Source organism: Phyllopteryx taeniolatus, chromosome 20 (genome assembly GCF_024500385.1).
Source record: "Phyllopteryx taeniolatus isolate TA_2022b chromosome 20, UOR_Ptae_1.2, whole genome shotgun sequence".
In the NCBI taxonomy this organism is placed as follows: Eukaryota; Metazoa; Chordata; class Actinopteri; order Syngnathiformes; family Syngnathidae; genus Phyllopteryx; species Phyllopteryx taeniolatus.
The window spans coordinates 11,274,072-11,284,127 of record NC_084521.1 but is presented as its reverse complement, the minus strand read 5'-3'; positions in this window follow the sequence as shown (position 1 = coordinate 11,284,127).

Sequence of the window (10,056 nt, the reverse complement as noted above, 5' to 3'; positions counted from 1 at the left end):
ACTAAAAAAAGCCGCAGGAAATTGAATCCAATATTCAATTTCCACCTGCCTCAGGTGGGACTCTGCTTGAAGACCAAGTTTCTGTCAGCAGGCCTTTACCCAGTCCCCAAGATCACTCATTTTGTGGTTAGTCAGTTTTCCTGTCTGCTCCTGTTAGCAGCTAATAGGCTTGGCACTGCATAGTTACACTGCAATTACGACGTGGACCTGCCAGTTTGTACTACTACATCTAAAGGTGGTGCATCCAACACTTGTGCTTTAATGGAACGTATTTAATGAATGAGTTCATTTTTGGACAAACTGGCCGACATCCGCTGTGTACTAAACTTGTCTGGAAAAACTGCAAGCAGTCTATGTAGCATTGTAGGTTTATGAATCACAGTAATGGTTTAAGACTTTTATCCTCTTCGGCCACAGGGTACTGGACTAAAATGATAAATCAAGTTGTTTGAAGCCTTACCATGCTGTTGTAGTGTGATTTAGTATGATGTCACAATAAAACCTACCATACAAAATGTACACTCACAAGAGAACACATCTACAGTAAACCAAGGTCTAAACATCGTAAATATGTCTTTTTTTTTTTTTAAACTCTTTTTCTTTCCTGTCATTTCAGTCCATGTGAACATGTGTCCGTGACCTACACCAGCCCTCTTTGAACCTAGATCTTATTTTATTCAAGAATCTTGTTCAAAGTGTGTGATGCAACTTTTGTAGAACATGACATAAGTCAAGACAAAAACAGGATAGGCAGTAATAAAACATGCATAATTAGTCTATGAATTAACTTATTGTATATTTCATGCTTGAAGCCCCTGTCAGCCTGATGAGTCGGTGTGAAACACTGGCCACCAACACTGGCCACTGTCCAACTGACTATGGTTCATCAAGTTTGCTGATGCTTTTGGCCTGGATTATGCAGCACAACCGTAACTGGTACAGAGAAACCTCCATATACCATCATGCTAGACTTGAGAGCCTAAGCTATCTCCGAGGCACCCAGAGTCTGCAGGACACCGGATCCACAGTACCACAGGGAACCCCAAAATGCAGATCCACCCAGAGCAGAGAGGACGCATGCCTAACTGAGTGTGGGCCTACCCCTGAGGGAGAAAGTAGAAACCAAAGGCACCCAAAGTCCAGTCAGACAAATCCAACAGACTTGTTTGTTTGCAAGGTCATAACATCCAAGGCCACCGACGGCTGTACTCCAGGGCTTTAGATGCTTCTTATTTTATTATTCTAATCAGATTAAGGGCCAAAATGTAACTAGAGCTACACAATAACTTACTTGACTTACTTTTAAAATACAGAAAGAAAATAAAACTAAATTTAAATGCTTTCCCCCCCTTCCAGGCTACAAGTTATACAGGATCAGACCAAGAGACAGAGTACACCCGGCTGGATTAACCAAGGTCTGACACTGGATCTGATGCAGTGGGTAGACAAAGCAGCAACAGACATACTGTAACTCATTTGACGTGATGTTTTCTGGGTGGTGGACAGTGAGCAGATGCCTTAAGCCTCCTTTCAGGAGTCAGACACAGAAACACTATCCAACCCTGTGATATCCAAACCATTCATTCTCCCTCCATCAGGACACCGCTCCATCTATCAAGTGTTTAGTCACTAGCACACACTCTCCTTCGCTCTTTGCCAGACTGTGCTTCCTCATGTGCGTCTGGATTTATGCGGAATATGGTTTGTATATCCTACTTTTTTTTCTTGTTAATCAAAGCTCAAGAATTTCATTGTACTTTTGTTGTTACTACTTTTTGTCTGTGATCAGAAACAAAATCAAAGACAGAATTGAATTTCCTGAGTGCATTTAGTGAGCACTTGCACCCTCCCAGCTTTCAGTGTGATTCTTATTAGTTGTGTCTGAAGAGGATTAAGATGGATGTTATGTTTTTCTTTCTGTCCTTTCAATTTTTTTTTCAGTCTTTACCCATGTTAGTGATGTTTTTCACATATTTCCTCACAGTGTTCTGTGTATTTTATGTCAGTAGGGTATTTCTGGAAGCAAACATAACGCACACGGAGGCCTTGTGGAGACAGAACACACACTGCTTCTTTGTTGTAAGCATGGTTTTCCCCCAACTCTTAGCAAAGTTCATATTCATACATGCTCTTGTTGTACATTTTTTGCTAATTCTTTACAGTCAAATCCTTAAAATGCTAAATTTTTTAATTTAGAGAGCCATCAGTATTCCAGTTTTTGATATGGTCATGCCTCCTGAAGTCATGTTCTGATTAGGACTAAGCACTCACTGGCTGGGGCTCACAATTTCATGGAATTTTTTTTGCCCGTTCAATTTTAGTTCCACAAGGCCACTTCTGCTACTGTATACGTTCCAGGAGCACTACTTTGTTCACCGAAAGCACAAAGAACTTTCTATGCAAAAAGATGAGAAATACATTAAAAGTGCATTACTACGCCACGGGCCCACTCTTGGAAAATGTCCTGAACTGTAAATAAAAGTAATTCAAATGGTGGGTTTGCTCATTGAGCATCAGATAAATGCCACAGTTTCTAAGTAAGCTGTGTGCAACTACAACTACCAAAGCAGATGTGCCACATGGTATGTTCTCATGTGTTTCTGATGGTTTCTTACAAAGATGAACTAACCAGCACTGCCTGCCTGTCCTTTTACACCGATATGTTATTGAAGAAAAGACTTGGAGCGCTGGGTGGAGGTTTTGGGACTTCATGAATAGTAGAGAGTAACTATTGAATTTTGTCGTAGCTATGTGAAATTAAACAGACGATGATGAAATTTTCCAAGAATCGCTATCGACTGGCATTTTTTAATTTAAAACATGAAACATACAGAGAGGAACAAAACCCAGCACCACTTCAATGTCAGAGTCCAGTCTTGGAATCCCATGTCAACACGCCTTCACGCTCTGTCTAGTGTTGATCTTCATTTCTGGCTCCATCGCCACCTCTTGTGCAAGTTCCTGTTTCTTCCAAGACCATTGCTAGCATTGTATTGCAGGGTCCTCAAGTAGATTTTACTGACAAACTGAAAAACCATCACCCCTCTCATGTCCTCAATAGTTCTTCATCTTGACTATAATGCAGCATAAGCATGTAAGGGGTACAGTATATTTGCATTAATACAGAAATGAATAAATAAAACATTAAAAAAAATACAACATGGAACACAATCTATTCCCGGTAAACTGGTTGACTGCTGAATGCTGGGATTCCTAAGAAATTGTTTCCATTAGGAAATAATAAAAATCATAAAACCTTCAACTTCACAGGCAATATTGTAAGTAAAATTTGAACATTCTTAAGTCCTCCCGATATAAAAAATAAAGTTAATTCGTTAAAATTAAACAACCTCTGAACACACGTTAATGACGAATGAGGAGGCACAATTTGGATTGCAGATGCGATTCACACATGTTATTGCTTAACTTATTGTGAGAGCAAAAACTAGCGAATCACTAATGTAAAATAGAGTAGCGGTAAACTCTGATCTCCAAGTTTAATGTCGTTCACCTCCTGGCACAATGTCACATCCTTTCCTGTTGGCATGGCACTGAACTACTCTGTATAGCTGGACACATCAATTTAGCATGCTCATGTTTTACTGCTTTGAATGTACTGTGAGTCCACTTACAGTACTATGACTTAACTGATAACAGTACTATAGCTCAAAATTGAGGTCAGCTGAATGCTGTGGTGAATTCAGTTGACAGGATTTGGAAAGGTACACACCTGTCTACAGGGTGATTGAAAAGAAACTCAAAATTTTAAAAGTAAAAATCAATAAATTGTTTATTTATTGATTTTTTCCCCCTTAAATGTCGGACATATTCATGTTTTTTTAAAACAACAAATACATTTGATCAGAAAGTTAGCATATGGCATAAGTTTCTTTTCTTTCCCCATTTGATATAGACACCAGAATTCACCACAAGCTTTTCGCGCCACTCAAGAATTGCGTCAAACAATTTCACCAGGAAAAGTTGCGGGATGGAAAACATAGATTCTTGTATGTGCCATTCAAGTTGGTCCATGGATTTGGATTGCTACAGTCGACTTGCTCCTTTCACCATAGACCAGTCAGAAAAAAGTCAAAGGGTGTTAAATCTAGACTCCGAGCTCGTCGCTCATATGGACCACGGCAACTCATCCATCGCTCAATATTCATGGTATTGGGAAGAGTTAGTGGACCCACAATCCTCTTCCAAGTCACCTGGCAACCAGTCCAGGATGTAACCAGCTTCTCACTCAAAGTCAGCTGGGTTAGGCTCCATAACACCCGCATCCCATATGGAAGATAAACGGTATAGAAGATGGATGGATAGATGGACTTTTCAATCAGCCTGTAGGCCTCTATATGTTGCGCACAAGGTTCACCAGGTATGAAAGGTATGAAACGCAAATGCCAAAGGAATTGTCTGGATACCTCTAAGGCATGATTGTCTTAAAGACAGAGGTCTGGGGAAAGGTACAGAAATATTTCTACTCCTTTGAAGGTCTCAATGAACACAGTGACCTCCATCATCTGTAAATGGCAGGGCTTTAGTAAGAAGCACAACCATCTCCGCAGCAATCCTTCAACCAGGCCTAAATGGTAAAGTGGCCAGAAGGAAGCCAATCGTTTGTAAAGGGCACATGGCAGCCAGCTGGAGTTTGCCAAAAGGGCACCTGAAGGACCCCTATGCAATGAGACTACCTTCTCTGGTCTGACTAGACATAGAATGAACTCTTTGGCGTCAATGTCAGCCATTTGGAGGAAACCTGGCACCACTCCTCACCTGGCCAATACCATCCCAACAGTGAAGCATGATGGTGGCAGCTGAGGGAATATGCTTCAGCAGCAGGAACTGGAAGACTAGTCAGGACTGAGGAAAAGATTAATGCAGCAATGTACAGAGACATCCTGCATGAAAACCTGCTCCAGAGCGCGCTTGACCTCAGACTGTGGGGATGGTTTTTCTTTTAGCAACGCAGTGACCTTAAGCACAAAACCAAGATATCAAAGGAGTGGCTTCAGGGCATTTTGTGAAGGTCCTCGAGTGCACCACACAGAGCCCAGACTTGAATCTGACTGGAGAGAGCTGAAAATGGCTGTACACCGACACAACTTGATGCTCGGGAGGAGCCGTAAAGAGGAAAGGGCAACACTGCCCAAAGATATGTGTGCCAAGCTTGAGGAATCATGTAAGGTACATCATCAAAGTATTGAGCAACCACTATACTCACAACAGCATTATTGGGCAACACACAGGCCACAAGGCCATGATTTATCAAAGTAGCCTGTAAGTACTTGATTTTATGCATATGAAGAGATATTGAACAAACAGCTCTGTTATATTTTTATCAATAGACATGATTAAATATGTTAACATATTTGTTTTATGTGCAACATTTTCATGCTGTGTGTGTGTCTCCTTTCCTCAGCCAGAGGGCCTTCCACCCCCATTGTTTTGGAATGCTTACTGGGACATCAAGCTAAAGTTTAGGCCCAAAGCCCAGCTATCATTCAGACCTATAGCCTTCCCGGTTGTCCGTCTATTCTGTAATGAGACTTGACAGCAGTCTGAAGGCTGTCATTGCATTCCTGCACAGCAGCTCTTAAATCACAAAAGGGATGAACCAAGTGTTGTTGTTTTTTTCCTGGTCTGGCTTTAGGCTGGAGCAAGTGTGTGACTGCGTATGTGGCCAAGTGCTTGCGGTCTTGTGCATATATCATTCCAATTCTCCACCACTTATCAGCTATATGTAATGATGTGTTTTTGTGTGTAAATGAGTATACTTGACACCAGTCAGGCCTATTTTCCACTTCCTGTAATTCTCCAGAGCTATGCCTTTGTATGTCAACATTGTGCAATGTATTGAGACTGATAAGGAAATACTGAGCCAATTTGACTTGACTGTTGAAGTGGTTTGGAATCATCACCAGGCCCCTGGGACATATCAAATGTCTGGTGGAACATCTGAATTGTTGCTTTAGTGCCTAGGAGAGCTGAAACATTAGAGGAGACATATTATCTTGATTCTTAAGTAGCTTTAATATTGTGTATGCAGGGGAGCATCAAAAGTGTAATTGCTTTTTTTTTTCTTACTCAATGTGCGATAATAGAAATACAGGGGGTCCTTGGTTTATGGAGTTCCATAAAGACACAATTACAGTAAATATATGTATGAAAAATACTTCTTGGCCACAAATATAAAATCTAATATTTGAATGATGAGCATTCCACACCACTCCTAACCTCGAAACACCATACTGTATGTCAACTGTGGTAAACCAAGGACCCCCGTGCATGTAGGTGAGAGAATAGAGTAAATGCATTTCTTTAATCACCGGGACTCACAATGGCCCAAGAAGCTCTTCCACCCCACTTCCCTGCCTGCTATCACCCTTTGACTCCAACTATTTTTTTTACAAACACAATTTGACTTTTCAGATCCATAAATGAACTTCATCCCTTTCAGTAAACCATGTCATTCTTCTTCTTTATCACCAAACTCTACACTTTCAGGTATGATTATTTTTCTTTCACCACTTAAAGTGATACAGTTGCACAAACAATTGTTGCCAGGTAGAATTCATAGGGTTCACGGTCTTCACAATTTATTTTTCCCTTTCACCGTGTGACTTTTCCTTTCTCAGTATTTGTTTTCTTATCTAGCACCTGTCCGTACTGTACACCCACAACTTGCCGGCTGGCCATGTCATTCCAGAGCCAACCATCTAGCCTGGATATTGAAAATCCAAATCTTCAAGTATGAACACAGGTAACAAACCGGATGAGATGTCACTTATCAAAGTCGAGCCAGATACAGACTGATGCAGATGATCTGGGGTGGGGGTTCACGTCACACAGTGTCCAAACAGTGCACATGAGCATGCATGTGGCCAGTGTGCAGACCCACACCTTTGTAAACCCAAATGCAAGCCTGGCTTGGTTGCAAAGGGCAAGGAGGAAAAGTCTCTTTTACAGCTGAGTGGTTTGTTTAAAATCTCAAGCTCTGTTTATTGTAATCAGAATGCCTCCGACTTCCATGGCTTCTGAAGAGACCCGAGCTATACATCATTCTGATCAGCACAGTAGATGGAAAGAGGGGACGAAGAGAGACTGTAAGTTTCTAATAATCAGTTGGGTCAATGATATGAATGAAAGAGAATAGCATGAAAAAGTCAATGGCGTCTATTGTGAATACAGGCCCGTGTTTTATTGACCAGTGCCTACATCGATATGGAACATAAAATGTTGGTCATACTCTACTTGTGCTCAAACTTTAAAAAGTGAACAAACTATAGCAGCCAGCAGAGTAGGAAGTTTTGGCTTCCCTCTGCTGTCTGCCGTGCTCTTCATGGCAACAACCCAAAGCCTGTTCAAGTGACCTCCAACTATCAGCCTTCATCTCATGCTGAGATTTTCTTTCTTATGCTTCTTTTCAAATTACAGACTTTCAAATTTATGCTTCCTGCTAAATGCCCCGCAAACCGTCTCCCCGGGATTATCAGGTAACAGGACAAAGGCCAGAGATGGTGTATCAAAGCATCTCGCTGCGTCGCAGAGTATTTCTAAGGAGGATTGTTTTCCAACCGAGCCGCCACTCTAAATGACCACTATTGAAGTTGAAGCTGAAGAGTTAGATGAAATGTTTTTTAGTCTCAGGTTGCAGCTAATGGAGGCCCAATTTACTGCCTAACATAAAATGACATTGCACCTCACCTCTCTGCGCCTGGCTGCAGTGTTAAGATCACACAGCAGGTGACTGCAACAGCTCAAGTAAACTAGCACTGTCATTACTGCCTTAGACACATTTCAGACACAATGCTCATTGTGACTGAACTAAAGTGTTCTCCAAAGTATGAAATAGTAACGAATATATCTGGGGTACTACTCTGCTACAGCTGCCAAACGACTAAACCATTGAACTGTAAATTGCCATCATTGTCTAGTAATTCTTAATTTTTCCTGCAGACACCACGACCTCATCCATCCATCCATCCATCCATTTTCTGAGCCGCTTCTCCTCACTAGGGTCGCTGGCGTGCTGGAGCCTATCCCAGCTGTCATCGGGCAGGAGACAGGTTACAAACACCCTGAACTAGTTGCCAGCCAATCACAGACCACGACCTCATACTAAGGTTAATGTTTTAAATTTTCTAGATCAAAGTCCATCACGTAAAACTAATACAGTAACACGAAACGTGATACAGTATTTAACACAGCACTGTACATCTTGGTGGCTGATTGGTGTCTGGACGACTGCACAAAATCACATTCAGTTACATAGATGGACCACTGGGAGCCACTAGAGAGCATTATTTTGTAGTTCACATAGTATATCTGCTGATAGAAAGATGGTGCCACAGAAAGAAATATTTTGCTATTGAACAAATGCCTGACTAAGGAGCACAATTCCACAATAATGTTGGAAAATGTATTGCAGTGATTAATTTCAGTTTCACTGCAAGGAAAGGAAATGCCAGTTTCTAAAAATAGTTGCCCGTTTGGTATGAACACACTGAATTCTGGTTAGATTTTCTTTTAGGGGGCTTTTATTAGCTTAGTTCTTCCTATATTTGTTTGTCATATTTGTAGGCCACTGTTAAGATGTTTTTAATAGTTCACAGAGATACTGTATATTTTAATAAATGTTGTGTAATTACGCAAAGTGGTCACATCAATCACAGAAAACTATAAACCATTCAGTTTCAGCTGAAATGGAGGGTACTGATACTGTACATCCATCCATCCATCTTCTGAGCCGCTTCTCCTCACTAGAGTCGCGGGCGTGCTGGAGCCTATCCCAGCTGTCATCGGGCAGGAGGCGGGGTACACCCTGAACTGGTTGCCAGCCAATCGCAGGGCACATACAAACAAACAACCATTCGCACTCACAGTCACAGTCACAGTCACACCTACGGGCAATTTAGAGTCTCCAATTTATGCATGTTTTTGGGATGTGGGAGGAAACCGGAGTGCCCGGAGAAAACCCACGCAGGCACGGGGAGAACATGCAAACTCCACACAGTCGGGGCCGGGGATTGAACCCGGGTCCTCAGAACTGTGAGGCTGATGCTCTAACCAGTCGGGCACCGTACTGTACATGTATAGACATAAAGAATCAAAGCAAGGAATATACAGCATTTGCTCTCCTTACTCTAGTAAAGTAGAGGTACACACTATGAACTCTACTACGTGTTGTCTGTCAAAACCTATACAAATAACTGCTCGCCTGTCATGGCATTAAACACAATTCTCACAGCTCCCGAGGAAACTAGTGTAATTCTTGCACTCTCTTCGTATAAAGTTCTACGAGTGGAAAATGTGACGCCCTTCAGGGGAGCAAAAACAGCAGAGATGTGATACATTGTCGGACAACTCCCATCTGTCATCCATGCTGAGATATAGAACAAGATCCATTAACACAGCAACGGGGGACTGTTCTTTGTCTTTCTTTGCATCCTTCCCATCCTCCCAAGTGGATTAAAATGATGCGTTAAAATGATGGATGATGTTCTAGCAGGTCAAAGACGTTAACTTACTACATACCCCGGCAAGACTGCTGCATCTACCTGCCTTAACTGATGAAACTTTGGTTTTGTGCTCATTTCTTGCCCTTTTGTGCTGCTGCTTTTTGCTTTACTGCCACGTTTGTTTGTCGTTTTCATATCCACCACATTTATACGAGTTCATTTACAGGTATATTTGATGAAGTGGTGTCATTCACAGTTTAATGTGGTACAGCTGCTGTACCCTGACTGTTGTGACTTCGGGGTCCCTCACCGGTGGTTCTAAACTAATGGAATGCCCAACCAACCCCCAGCGCAAGTTTTTGCCTCTGATCCCTTATTCCCCTACCACCAGGGTCTGTAGTCAAATACATTTATCTACCTCTGTCAACATCTGCCTGACCACATAAAGGAGCACACTGAATCTACTTTATCTGTTCAGATTATCTGTTATGTTATTATATTTTGGACCTCAACATAAATCCACAACCATCTTAATGTCAAAAAGCTTTTTTGCTAGCATAATAGGTCTTACTCAATACAGAAATTAGTTTACTAA